Here is a 13,883-nt window from a genome sequence, read left to right as displayed (position 1 = left end):
ATGATAAACTTGGGTTCTGCTCCTGGGCCTCATGAAAGCGTTTTCCTGTTTTCCACGTGTGGATGACAGGCGCTGACAAATCGTAGTGTACTGGCTTTCTGTCTGACCCAGCCAAGGACTTCTTTTAGAATATTCCCCCACAAACAGATGGTTTCAAATAGCTTGTTACCAAACTGTAATTATTAAATAGTGCTTGGTGTTGTTAAAACATTAATGAAAGGCGTTTGTAACCATGAGAGATTCCACTCGAAGGAGGCGGTTGTTGTCACCACACTAATAGGTTTTGATTTGAGCCTGGAACAAACACACCTGATGTGCCGGTTGCCCGGCATTGAGGCCGACGGCCGAGTTTGGTTGGTCCTTTTGAACTAGTCCTGGGAATCTTCGCTACCCCAGCCCAGAGATGTTGATGGAGGCCCTCGGGCCACTGCTGACTCCATGGGATCAAGGCATTATTATTTGGGTTTTGATTTTCAAAATCAAATTTGATTTTTGGAAATTTCATATAACAAAAAAGGGAAAGAAAAAAAATCCGGAATATCTTTCTCTCGGGGTCGTGGTCTGCTTAGAGCTGTGACTGTGTGCTTTCCGCTCTCTTTTCTCCATGCTCAGAGTCATTGGGTCCCACCATGGGGGATGCACAGGCCGTGGGGAAGCAAAGTCAGAGGGAGGGAGGATGGTATGGGGGGGCTGGACCCAAGCTCTGCTTCTCGCTGTGTGACTTTGGCCATGTGACTAGACCTCTCTGACTTCAAGTTTTTTCATTGGCAAAATGGAGACAATAACTACCTCAGTGGGTTGTTGTTGAGGACTAAACGGGAGAACATTTATAAAAAAAATGGTGTCCTAGGCTAGTACCTGGTAGGCTCTTAATATTGTTGAGAACAGAAACCAGCTCCTGGAGACCCAAGATCCTGTTGGCAGGTGCACATTCCTGTTGAGAAGGTTTGTTTTCACATCCTCATATTTTTTAAGGGTACTCTTCTGTAATGTTCCTCTAGAAAGTCCCGGTGTTGTGACCTTTGCCCCTCCCTTTGAGGAGGGAAGTCAGTTTCGGGGGGACCCTCTCTTAGCCTGCACTTGGCCAGAGCCGCCACTGGCACAGTCAGCACCCTGGTGAGATGGCCTGGGAACTCGCCCGCCATGTTGGTGCTGCCCTGGCTTCACTGTGGGCGGGAGCCCGTGGTGGCTCGCTCCGCCCGGCCGTGATCATGCGGGGTGGGTGGGTGCTTGAGGCACACTTCAGTTTCATGTCAGAAGAGCTGCATTTTCCACTCCTGCTTCTTCCTCTCAAAGCTGAAGAAAAGGCACTTCTCTCTTGGCCTCCTGGCCTGGCACTTGGAGCTCCTTGGCCCTTCTGTCACCAGCTTCGTTTCCCCAGCTGTCCTGGGTTGCTGTTGTTAGTTCCACGTTCAGGGCCTCCCTAGTAAACTCGTTGCAGACAAGGGCCATATCTACCTTATGCTGGACACACTGGGTTAAATAAAACGTGTTATTAAAGTGAATTTTATCTGTTCCTTTTTACTTTTTTGTAATGTGGCTACTAGAGACATTTAAATTATGTGTGTGGTTGGCATTGTGTTTCTGTTAGACGGTGCTGCTTGCGCCCTCTCCCTTTGTCCGCGTAGTGACCTGCGTGCCCCTGCCCGGGTTATGTGGCTGGGCTGAGGTTGGGGGTGGGCATGAGGCACTTGGATTGGCTGGCTCACTTTTCTGATGGTAATGCTTAGAACTGTAGTGGGCTGTAGCGAGTTGAATGGTGGACCCCCCAAAAGGTACGTCTACCTGGAACCTGTGAAGGTGACCTTGTTTGGAAAAAGGGTCTTTGCAGATGTAATCAGTTAAGGATCTTGAGATGAGATCATCCTGGATTATCTGGGTGGCCCTAAATCTGATGACGTGTCATTATAAGAAGAGAAGACACAGAGAAGGCGGCTGTGTGAAGACAGAGGCAGAGATGGGAGCGTCAGGTCCCCAAGCCAAGGGACGCCAGGGCTTGCTATGAGAGAGCGAGGAGAGAGCATGGACTCCTCCCGCAGGGCCTCTAGAAGGGCCCACCCTGCCCACACCTCGATGTTGGACCATTGTCCTGGGAAGCTAACAGCTGGGAAGATGGCAAGCCCGCTGGCTCTGATGGAGGGGGAGGAGCTCCCGGACAGCTAGAGGAAGCCAGTGCAGTGACGTCTCTCGCTGTCACAGATGACTGCCCCACCCCACAGAATTATTCTGGAAATTAAAAGTGACAGTATGTATGAAGTGCCTCGCATGGTTTCTGCAGTGAAGGAGTCTTCATTATTCTGTTGGAAGGCGCTGTGCCATCTCCTTGACCTTGAACGTGAGCTGGAGGGAGGTCGTGGCAGTAATTCGGGTAGTCTGGAGATATTTAGTGTCTAGGGCATTTAGTTTGTGGCTTCTGAGGCTGTCTTCCAGGCTTTTTGGTTATTTTGCCTGTTTGTTTTGTTGGCTAAGGGAAGAGGAGGAACAGTTTGTTAATAATGAGGGTTTTTTTCCCTGCTTGATGAGAAATCTGTTTTTTTGGTGCTCATTACATACTCGATTTGGATTGCTCCCTTTTAGGGAAAACAGCATGACATGCTCGTTTACCTAGAGATTTTGGGCTCCCAGCAAACATTTCAGAAAGGGCTTTCACACCACTAAGTACAAAGTCAACATCTTCGGCCCGTATGCAGCAGACGTATTTGGCCAGTGTTCCTGCTTGTGGGGAAGAGAGAGAGTATTTGTTGACTGCCTGCAGTGCGCCGGGAGCCTTTGTACGGTCATCTCAGCTGATCCTCGTGCTATGGCTGTAAAGCGGGTGTTATGACCCGGGTTACGGATACGGGATCCAGGTCTCTGGGAGGCAGAATGACCTGTCCGGGGCACACAGTAAGCTGAAAAATGGGGAGTGCCGCCCGGTGAAGCCAGTCTTTCGGTGTCGAGAGATCTGTTCTCCGAGGAAACGGTTACATCACTTGGTGCCTCCCGCACCCTCCTCCCTCTGGTTCTCTGGGTGCTCCACTGCATTGTTGCTTGAGTTACTAACCACTAACGTTCTGAGTTTTTCTGTTTAGACGAGTCAGGGAATATAGTGAGCTCCATGGAGGGTGTTCTTGCAGATTCCGTAAGGTGGCCTTGCTGGGGTTCTGGGACTTTCTGGAGAATGGGATGGTAATGCAGAAAGTCTGCCCTGGGGCCTTGAGCACCTGGGCTCCCGTCAGGCTCTGGGTCTTGGCGTTGAGTCTGTCATTTGTTTGTAGTGATGTGCTCTTCTCAGGAGGTGTGTCAGATTCTGTTAGTCAGGATAGGAAAGGCCTTTGCTGCAGTGACAGATTTCCCCAACAGTTCATTGGTTTGACGTGTAAAAGCCTGTTCTTCACTTCCTCAAAGACCCTGCTGGTGGGGTGGCAGGAATGGAGGGGGCTCTACTCCTCAGAGTTGCTTTGTCCCGGGCTGATCAAGGCACCGTGCCTGTAACACTGACACAGCAAGGGAAGGGTCTGCAGGAGCTGTCGTGTGCTGGCTCTACCCTGAAAGTGATGTGTGTCGCTTTGTGTGTGTGTGTGTGTGTGTGTGTGTGTGTGTGAGGAAGATTGGCCCTGAGCTAACATCCGTGCCAGTCCTCCTCTGTTCTGTGTGAGATGCCACCACAGCATGGCCTGATGAGCAGTGCCGGGTCCAACGCCTGGGATACAAACCTTCGAACCTTGGGCTGCTGAAGTAGAACGTGCAAACTTACCCACTACGCCACCGGGCCGGCCCGGATATGTGTCACTTTGGCCCACATTCCATTAGCCGCAACTAGTCACGTGGCCCTGTCAACCCTGGGAAATGGGGGCAGTGGAGGATGGTACAGATGGAATGTTAGTTGAGTACCGCTCTCTACCGGAAATAACCCCCAGTGTTGAGTTCACTGAATCCGAGGAGAAGCTCAGCCATGAGTGGCGTTGGGCCCGTTTACTTGAGAAAATTACGACCTGAGCTCCGTGAAGTCACAGCCTGTGTTTGTGTCTCTCACACCGGGATCCGTTCCTCAGTTTCTCCGCCCTCAGCATGGGTGGGTTGAGTTGAATGACGGAGGCATTGAAAACCTGTTCTGGTTTTTGGTCTGACGGACAGTGGTCCTTGGCGTGGTCTTGCTGATGGAGCGTCTGCTGGAGGAGGCCCTGCCTTGGATGCGGGAGCTGCGTCAAGTACCAGCTGCAACAAATTACTGTATTTTGTTAGCAAGAAAATACCAAAGTCATTGCAGTTTTAAGGGACCATCTCCTTAAACCCGTATCATGGGAAACCACTGCATGGACACGATAGCAAACCTTGGTGCCCGCTGGCCGGCAGTCAGGGCCTGGGGCTTCTTTACAGTTGGACAACCCGGGCCCGAATTCTGGTTCCTCCAGCTTGCTCTCTGTGTCATCTTGGACTAGTTACTTAGTTTTTCTAAGCCTGTTTTCTCATCTATAAGATGGGGGATGAAATTGCCTAGCTCTCAGGTTCGCTGTGAGGATTTTATTCACAGCTGCATTAATTTGCCAGGGCTGCTGTAGGAAATTACCACGAACAAGGGGGCTGCAGACAGCAGGAATTTATTCTGTCGCAGTTCTGGAGGCCAGAAGTCCAAGTTCGGCCTGTCGCAGGGTGAGTCCTCCGGGAGGTTCGGAGGAGAGCCTGCTCCTTTCCTCTCCTGGCTTCGGTGGGCGCTGGCCGTCACGGCACTGCTTGGCTTGTAGCCACGTCACTCGGATCTCTGCCTCTGTCTTCGTGTGGCCTTCTTCCCTGCCTGTGTCCAGATTTCTCTCTTATAAGGACGCCTGTCATTGGATGAGGGGTCCGCTCTGATCTATTCTGATCTCTTCTTAACTTGATCACATCTGCAAAGACCCTCTTTCCAAATGAGACCACGTTCGCAGGTCCTGGAGGTTAGAATTTGAACAGATCTTTTCGGGGGATGCAGTTCTCCCTACTACGATCGCATAGGTAAGGCACCAGCATGGTTCCCACAGACGGTAGGCTTTCGATAAATAATAGTGTCCGTTACTCTTCTGAGTAGAGTGTTTGGGAAAACCTACATGGAACTTTCTAAGCAAATTTTGCTGTGTTTTCAGACCTTTGAGGTTTATGGTATCAATAAAACCAGAGCATTTTCTGTTGTCTTTTGGTGACGCACAGCTTTTGTTTGCAATGTGAGCTCTTCTAGGGTGTGTAGGAGCTGCCGTGCGGCTCGACTACAGGGCATGTTTGGCGCTCAGGTTTGGAGTGACTTTGGCCCAGCATTCTCATGGTTTCCTCCAGGCACTTTTCTCTTGCTTAACAATGCAAAGTAGAAAATGCACACAAATCGTTCCCCAAAATGAGGCCTGTCCTTATTGCTGCTTTTTCCTCCGGGGCCCCAAACTGCAAAGCTTATTCACTGCAGGCAGCGAGGGCTCTCAGTCTGTCGCCTCCGTATCTCATGTTCCATATCACACTTGAACACGGCAAAATTAACGGGCCGAGGCCGGGGGAGGTGGGAAAATCCTATAATGGTTTATCATATTTTGCAGGCTTTGTGAGGGCCGTAAATTTAAGGCATATAGGAATTGTATTTCTTCCTTAGATTTCCCAAGTTTGTCGTGTCTCCTTTCTCTGAGGACAGCAGGTTCTTCAAGACAACGGGCTTTGGTTTTGAAGCAGAGAAGGGGTGACTGGAGATCCAGTGTCCCAGACGACCACAGAGCCGTCCCCCTCAAGCATCTGAGGTTACATGGCTGTTGATGGCTGAGTTATGAATGCAGGTCTGCTGCTGCGGGGAGCTGCTCTGGCCACGTCCCTCCTCTGACGCCAGCTCTTCAACAGCCACAGTTGTGGGAGTCACGCGTCACGTGGAGCAGTTCCTAGATCGATAGTTGGTGTGTGTTGGCGGAAGGAGCTCTTAATGGCCTCTGACCATATTTTGTGAGTGCCCTTGTGTCTGAAACCTTGAGATGCAGGAATTTACGTCTTGGAATTGGATCCTTCTTGGAGCTGCTTAAACGAGGAAATTGACCCATTCCTGAATTTTTCCCATAGTTCAGCAGCTCCTTTCAGCGTGGAAACGCCCCCTGTCTCAGTGTGTTTGGACAGTGAAGGTGTGTATTCCAAGGGTTGAAATTCTCTGAAATGACAGGTTCTTCAGGATGACCGTAAAGCACTTTGGGCCACGTGTCAATAGGAATGCAACTTTGATTTGACTATCTTTATTTCCTTTTCCAAAGCAAAAGTCCATGAATTGATTTAAAAAAAAAAATCACAGAATGGTGTAACTATCTCTCAGTAACCCTGTAGCCCATGGGCTTCAAACTTTGTTGACAGTGACCATAGAAACACGTTTATGTGTCCACATGAACATTTGTACATGAGTGCTTCATGGCAGCATTTCCGTAATAGCCCCAAAGTGGGAACAGTCTGAATGTCCATCAGTGGATGGCTGGATGAATAACTGTGTTATATGCATGCAGTGGAATATTATTCAGCGATGAAAAGGAATGAATCCCTGATACATTCTACACCGTGGACAAACCTCAGAAACATCGTGGTAAGTGAAAGAAGCCAGACACAAAAGACCACGTGCTCTGTGGTTCTGTTTATATGAAATGTCCAGAATAGGTGAATCCATGGACACAGAAAGTAGATTGCTGGTAGCCTAGGGCTGGATGGGGATTTTAGAGGAAATGGGGAGTGACTGCTAATGGGTATGGGGTTTCCTTTGGGGGTGATGAGATGTTCTAAAGTTGATGGTGGTGATGGTTGTATAACTCTGAATGTACTAACAGCCATTGAACTGTACACTTTCAATGGGTGAATTGTATCCCCATCATGCTGTTAAAAATCACATTTACGTTGCAAACTAGGCCATTTATGTAAAGTTGAATGAAAACCTACTCTTTCTGCGTCTGATGCGTTCTGAGTTATTCCAGTCTGTTCCATTCCGTTTCTTTACACAGTGGCTGGATATGACCCACCAAACTGATTCCATAATCCCCACTTTTGTAGATTGCTGTCCATTTTACAGATGAGCACACCGAGTCGCAGAGCTTCAGAAGTGTGTGCGAGCTAAGTGGAGACCACACCCTGGGGCTCCTCATGCCTGGTCCACTGTGCTAGCCAGGAGGTCTGGTGTTCTTTGTAAAGACTGAGTGGAGTCTGGGGTTAAAAAAAGGCTCTGGTGCTGCACCGCCTCGTGGTGAACACCTTCCCGGGGCCGGCGTGCTTGGGAGGCTCAGGGTGCCGGGAAGGGCCAGCTGCGTGTTCTGCTTTGAGCATCGTCTTCAGGGCATGGCACACAACATGGCCACAGCCTGTGCAGGAGGCCCCATGTGTTTATATTTCAGGCAAAGATGCTATTTTCTGAGCATGGCAGAGTAGAAATATTAGAATTCCTAGCTGCCCTGGCTTCTAGCCCTTCTGCTGAAAGTAAAAACCGAGGTGGGCCACGATAGAAAATTAGCAAAATACCCACAGGCAGTTAGGGAGAGAGGGGGGCTGGGGCTCCCCTGCAGCTCTGGAATCAGCACACTGCTATCAGTTAATTGTGCTCTGAGGGCACCGCCCTGGCCGGAGATGCAAAGACGAGAGAATTCTTCCCAGGGAGAAGGACGGGGGAGGGCTGCGGTGGGTCTCCGGAAGCGCCTGGGCTGGGCCGGGCTGAGCCGGGCCGGGCCAGGGCCTTCTCCGCAGGCTTCTTTCTGAGGACTTGGGAGCTGAGGGGACCTGCCGCCCCGCCCGGCTCTGCGAGGGGCCATTTCATCGCCAGGGCTGTTTTCTCACCAAGTTTTGCTCAACCTTTGGAAAGAACACTCTCCCTCCTTAGTTAATTATTTGCATAAATATTTGCTGCTTTCCAGCAGGACCATTTCCTGTGTTAACAAGAACTCAGTGGGTTTCCAGGTTTTCTTTTCTCCCTCCTGTTAGGAATTTGGTGCTGGTGAAGGGGGCCCATCTGGGGACAGGAAACGTCCCATGCAGTTAGGGGCTGAGCTGGCGGGGGCAGGAGTGGAGGTGGGAGAAGGAACAGCCTGTTCTTCCACAAGCCTGGCCTTCAGCCGGATCCCAGGGCCCCCTGCGCACCTAGGAGGGAAATCGCCATTGGCCGGGTGCGTGATGACAATGAGCGTTCACTGCACAGTTTCAGTGTGCGGTGGAGTCTGTTTCTTCATCAAGCATTGATGTCTTTCCTGCCCTGATTGAGAGGGCCAGGGGCGAGGAGCCCGCTGAAGGGAATGGAAGCAGCAAATGTAAAAAATACTTAATGAAACAGCAACAGTTAACCGTTTTTGGTTTAGCGTCTTATTCAAACTCTCCCAGCATCCCAGCGTGGAAGCTAAAGTATTGCCAAGATTCGGCCACCTGCCTCCAGTCCCGGCTCCTCCGTGTGCTCACCCTGTAGCCTGCGGAAAGTTGACTCCCTTTCTGAGCCTCAGTGCCTGACGTGCCTGCCTTGTGGGATGGCAGAAAGCTGAAATAAGGCAGCGTGCGCGCAGCAGTGAGCATGCAGAGTGGCCATGGTATGTGCTCAGAAAGTGGTAGCTATTTTTATGATTAGGTGGCAGCTTTTCTTATCCCAATTTGACAGATGAGGAAGCTGAGGCTCAAACAGGTCATGTAACTTGCTCAGGGTTCACAGCCACAGAGTAGTGGGGCCGGGACCTGAGTTCAGGTCGCTCTGACTCTGGACCTCGTGTTTTTACCATGGTGTTCTCCTTGCTGAGTATAGATGGTCAGATGATAAGGTGACGACTGGCTGAAGATGTGGAGCTCGCAGAAGACAGCCTGGCGGTGGGCACTGGCCTGTGCTGCCTTTTCACATTGGCAGGTCTGCTCAGAGGGGTGCTGACAAACCCAGGTGGCCTCAAGGATGTTTGTGGAGGGCAGGGCAGTCACGCGGCATGTAACGGTGGAGCTGGCTGAGCCTGCCTCTCACTTCCCTCTTCCTCTATTCCTGAATTGCTGAGGCTGGGGAGGCGGCTTTCACCTCCCTTTTGAACTCAGGAGCTCTGAGCGGACTTGGTCGTGCAGAGTCCTTCGTCGTCCAGTTGCAGTGTGTGCGCCTTCTGTTCGTCTTGTCTGTCAGACACGGCAGTCTGTCACAGTGGAGCCTGGCCCTCCCTCCCTCTTCTTTGAGGCTTGCAAACATTCGTGGATGCACCTAAGAAATAGAATGAACGCATTTAATACTGGACTGGTTCTCCGGGGCCTTCCCCCAGTCTCCTTTCAGCCATAACCTGTTCGCTCTTCGTCAGGCCTGCTGCTTGACTCTGTGAAACCACTTGGAGCCTCTTGGGCAGGCTGATGAAAAAAAAAAACCCAAAACAGAAAAACAGTCCTAGAATGAATCCCTGGAGGGGATTATCCTGGATTCCCTTGGGAAGTATCCTCTGTGATTCCAGGGGGTCCAGGATGAGGGTCTGGGGGCCTGTGGTCTGTAAAGGCTGCGGGTCTCTACCTGGGGCCTTGGTCTGGTGCTTCAAGGAATCCCGTCGGGGCAGTAATAGTACCAGCAGTTTAAAGTGGGCTCGTTCCTGCAGCAGTTACTGCTCTTGCTCAGAATGGCCATCTAAGTCAGGCCCCATTAAATGCGGCCGTTTGACGGACACTTAGTGTCTTTAGGGAGATAAATTACCTGTTGGCCTGGGCACGTCCGCTGTGAAGTTGGATTGTTGATGTGAGCCCGGGGAGCAGGGCAGGCAGATGCACACGTTCGTGAGGACCTACTGTGTGCCTGATGCTGTGGAACCCTGGGTAGATGATGGAAAGGGAGACACTGTGGGCCCTGCTCTGAAGGAGCTCTCAGCTTGTATTCCAGTCATGAAACATCGATTGAGCACCTCTTGTGTGCAAAGCCTGTGCTTGGTTGTGTAGAGAAGACAGGACGGTGGCAGAAGATTCGTGCCTGTGGCCCCACAGTCTTGGGCAGAGGACAGACTTGGAGTCACTAAGCTGAGTGCAGCACTGGAAGAGAGGTGGAGAACACTGTGAGTGCGCGGGAGGGAGCCATGTGGTCGCTGGTGGGGTTGAGAAGGGCTGCTGGCAGAGGTGACGTGAACTGACCCTTGAAGGGGGCCCTCTCTGACGGCAGTCCTTCAGATTGCCTTTAAGGGAGCTTGAAGCGGGCCCTTCCCACCCGCGGCTGCTCCTCTCCCAGCTCTCTGGACGCGCGTGTGGCCACTCCTTCTGGATGTTCTCGGCTTCTTGTTGTGGGCCGCTGTGTTCTCCCCCTGCCTGCTGCTTCCCTGAGGCTTCGCGTCCGCGCCGTCCCAGTCCTGCCCAGGAGGGCCTGGTGAGGGTGGGACGTGGCCATCCCCTTCCAGGCCCCGCCCCGTGCCTTCGACCCTTGGGCAGTGCTGGCTGCTGCCGTGGTGGAATGGTTTCACCGGACTCGACGGCTGCTCAGCGGTGCCTGCTCTGGCAGAAACTGCCCCAGGAGGCAGATTATGGTGGGAAGGAGAGCTTGGGGGAAAACGACTCCTAGCACCAAGGCGGTCACCTCCCGGGGTCTGACTGGTCAGGTGTAATATGTCCATGACGTTTTGTGATGGTGTCAGGCAGACATTCTCGAAATGCCAAGTGTGTCTTACATTTCCAAGTCACACGTTAGGACGCACTTAATACGGAAAGATTCTGTGGAGGAACTTTTAAAATAATGAGCTCGATTTGTGTACTTTCTTTTTTTTTTTTTAAGATTTTGTTTTTCCCTTCTTCTCCCCAAAGCCCCTTAGTACATTGTTGTAAATTTTTAGTTATAGGTCCTTCCAGCTGTGGCATGTGGGACGCCGCCTCAATATGGCCTGATGAGCGGTGCCATGTCTGCCCCGAGGATCTGAACCAGCAAAACCCCGGGCCACCAAAGCGGAGCATGCAAATTTAACCACTCAGCCATGGGGCCGACCCCTGTATACTTTCTTTGTCAAAAACCATCTTTTAGGGGCCTGCCCAGTGGCATAGTGGTTAAGCGTACGTTCCGCTTTGGCGGCCTGGGTTTCGCTGGTTCGGATCCCGGGTTACGGACACGGCACCACTTGGCAGTCCATGCTGTGGTAGGCGTCCCACGTATAAAGTAGAGGAAGATGGTCACGGATGTTAGCTCAGGGCCAGTCTTCCTCAGCAAAAAAGAGGAGGATTGGCAGCAGATGTTAGCTTGGGGCTAATCTTCCTCAAAAAAAACCAACCATCTTTTAGTTGAATTATTAGGAGGGCACAATCTCTTCAGAGTCAAAGCTCAGTCTGCTTTGACGTCCTGTGTTATAGTTTGGTTCTGTGATGGTCTCTGCCCTCGTTAAAATTCTGAAAAGTAATTTCTCTTGCTATTTATTGTTGAAAATACAGTTAATCAGAAAGAAGATAAAAATCACCCAGTAATCCTACCATTCAGATAAAATTTGGCATATTACCCTTTCGAACGTGTTCTGTGTGTGTATGTGTATATAGTTTTTAAACTTTCTTTTTTCATTTACACATAGTGAACATTTTTCTGTTCGTGAAAACATTCCTAATTTAGTTTATCCTCAGCTGTCTTTTTACCCAAACTCTGTTGGTCAACGTAATTTTTATTAGCTTTGTTTTCTGTGGACCATATTATGTAAAGAACAGGTGTTTGCGTTCTTTGCCTGCCCACCTAGGATGTCTATTCTAATACGACTTTATTTTTTGAAACCGCCCAGCGCCCCTCTCGCCTGGGCTGCTCTTGCTCCCGGCAGAGTGCCCACGTCTGGACCCCGGTTCTTCCACCCGGTTTTCATGGCTGTGTTGAATTCTGTCCGGGAGATGGTCCATAATTTATTTGTCCACTCGCTGATGCTGGGCGATTGTGTTGTTTCCAAGTGTTTGTTTATTAGGAGCATCACTGTGGATAACATGTTTGTAGCTATTGTTGTGCACTTCTGTAGTAATGTCTGTAGATTAGAAAAATTCCCAGAAATTCCACCCACAGCATGCCCCCAGCGTTGAATAGCCTCCCGCTGGCTCCTCCAGAGCAGGAGGCAGAAGCTCACTGCATTGTGCGTATGTTGTTACTTCTTCTGTGTCATCCTTATCGTTCGTTGCCGGTGCTGCGTTAGTCCCTTACTCTTACTGCCCTGACTGGCGAGGAGCACGTGCGATCGTGTAAGAGAGCCCCACTGAGACCCTCAGTTAGCATTATCTCTTTCTGGTGCTTTTTTTTTTTTAAGCCCTGGCTCTTCGTCTTAGCAGCCACCCTGGTCACATTGGGTCTTCCCAATTTAGGCATCAGGCCCCTCCCAGACTGGGGAGGGCCCACCAGAATCTCGCCTGGCTTCAGGCCTCTGTCTCACCTCACAGAAAGGGCCCCAGGAGGTCAGAAATGTTGGTCCAGATGGATGGCTTTCACACCGTTTCCATCTTGGCCGGCTTAGGTGGGTCGGGGCCCTATGGCACGCCTAGCCAGCTGCTTCCCACGTTTTAGTAGGAGAGAACCGGAAGGGGATCGCCTGAGTGCCGAGGGGTGTTTATGCAACAGAAGCTCCTAATCACCCTCTAAATTTATTAATCTGGGGACAGCCATTTCTTATACAACTGCGTCAACTTTGTTCGTTAGCTTTCTGGTATAGAACACCCTTGCATGTGTTACAAGGTTACCGTGCACGTTTTTTGTTAGGTAAAACCCGCACATTTCCAATTAAGACAAAGAATGTGCAATTTCCGCAAGTCGGGATTGAGTTCATAACCTGGAGTGCTCAAGAATTCCAAGTTTAATTAATCCACCAAATTAGGATGACTAAGAGGAAATGTCCTCTCGATATGAGATATGACAAGACGGCGATCTGGCTGCGACAAGTCACTCTTTGGGTGGCCAAGCCCGATCTTAACTTCTCTGGCTGGTCCAGGCAGTGGGTCCTCTGGGTGCTGGCCCTGTCCTCTTCTAATACCCTTTTCCTGTGTAAATGTAGACTGCACACAGATTTTATGGAAGTGGCGTGCTGCTGTTCTGCCATAGCACCTGTTTTTCTTCCACGTTACCTTGCTCTCCTGCTGCAGTGCACGCCCCGTCAGCCAGGAGGTCTGTGAACTTTCCAGGCTGGGTGGCTACAGAGAGATTTGGTCTTATGGTAAAAAGACTCCTGCCATGGCCAGCTTCTTGGGAGGAGTGGGGTGTTTTCAGCCTCTTTGCCCCACCTCTCAAAAGCCACAATCCACGGAGGGAATGTCATCTTAGTTTAGCTTAGACCATGTGACCTCCCCTTGGCTGGAAAGGGTGGGACCCCTGATTATGGTCCTGTTACATCATAGCCTCTGAGAGAGTGGTAATTCTAGTAAAGCAGAGGGAGAAATGGATGCTGAGTGACTTAAACAAAATCCCCACCAGTGTCCACCATAGCTGTGACTTGAAAACAGCCTGCTCTCTCCCCACCCCTCTGGAAGTGTTGGCTGTGGGACCTTGTCGGTAGCAACCCTTTGACATTCTCCTCCAACCCTAGCAGTTTGGTCTTGTTTTTATTTTTGGTGAGGAAGATTGGCCCTGAGCTGACATCTGTGCCAATCTTTCTCTATTTTATGTGGGATACCACCACAGCATGGTTTGACGAGTGGTGCTAGGTCCACACCTGGGATCTGAACCTGCAAACCCCAGGCCGCTGAAGCAGAGTGCACGAACTTAACCACTATGCCACTGGGCTGGCCCCTGGTCTTGTTTAATCCCTTTTTTCCCTAATTTATGGAGGCTGCATAGTTATCAGAGTTACAGTTAACTCACAGATTTAGCATCTTAGTTTAGAGGGAAAAGCCTTGAATTTAGGAAGTATATAGATGGGTTATAATTTTGGCTCTGCTCCTCGCTTGCTGGATGACCTTGATTTTTCCCAGTCTCGGATTCCTCATGGGTGCAATCGAGAGGATGGGATACTGCCCAGAGTTGTTCC

At 50.6% G+C, this 13,883-nt stretch overlaps 1 protein-coding gene across 3 annotated transcripts in view; it reads left to right on the top strand.

Annotated features, from left to right (window-relative positions):
- LDLRAD3 (low density lipoprotein receptor class A domain containing 3) overlaps window positions 1-13,883 on the top strand; it is a 231,080-nt gene that overhangs the window by 30,039 nt on the left and 187,158 nt on the right. The window contains exon 1 of one of the 3 annotated variants that reach the window (XM_046644097.1): window positions 2,279-2,335. The exons of the other annotated variants lie outside the window; for them this stretch is intronic. The gene's annotated coding sequence lies outside the window, so the exon portion shown is untranslated. Of the gene's footprint in view, window positions 1-2,278; window positions 2,336-13,883 lie in introns of those variants that run through there. 3 annotated transcript variants of the gene reach the window in all.

This window comes from Equus quagga, chromosome 17 (assembly GCF_021613505.1).
Source record: "Equus quagga isolate Etosha38 chromosome 17, UCLA_HA_Equagga_1.0, whole genome shotgun sequence".
NCBI classification, from domain to species: Eukaryota; Metazoa; Chordata; class Mammalia; order Perissodactyla; family Equidae; genus Equus; species Equus quagga.
Note: the sequence above shows the minus strand (reverse complement) of the source record. Positions and strands in the feature narration are given on the sequence as shown.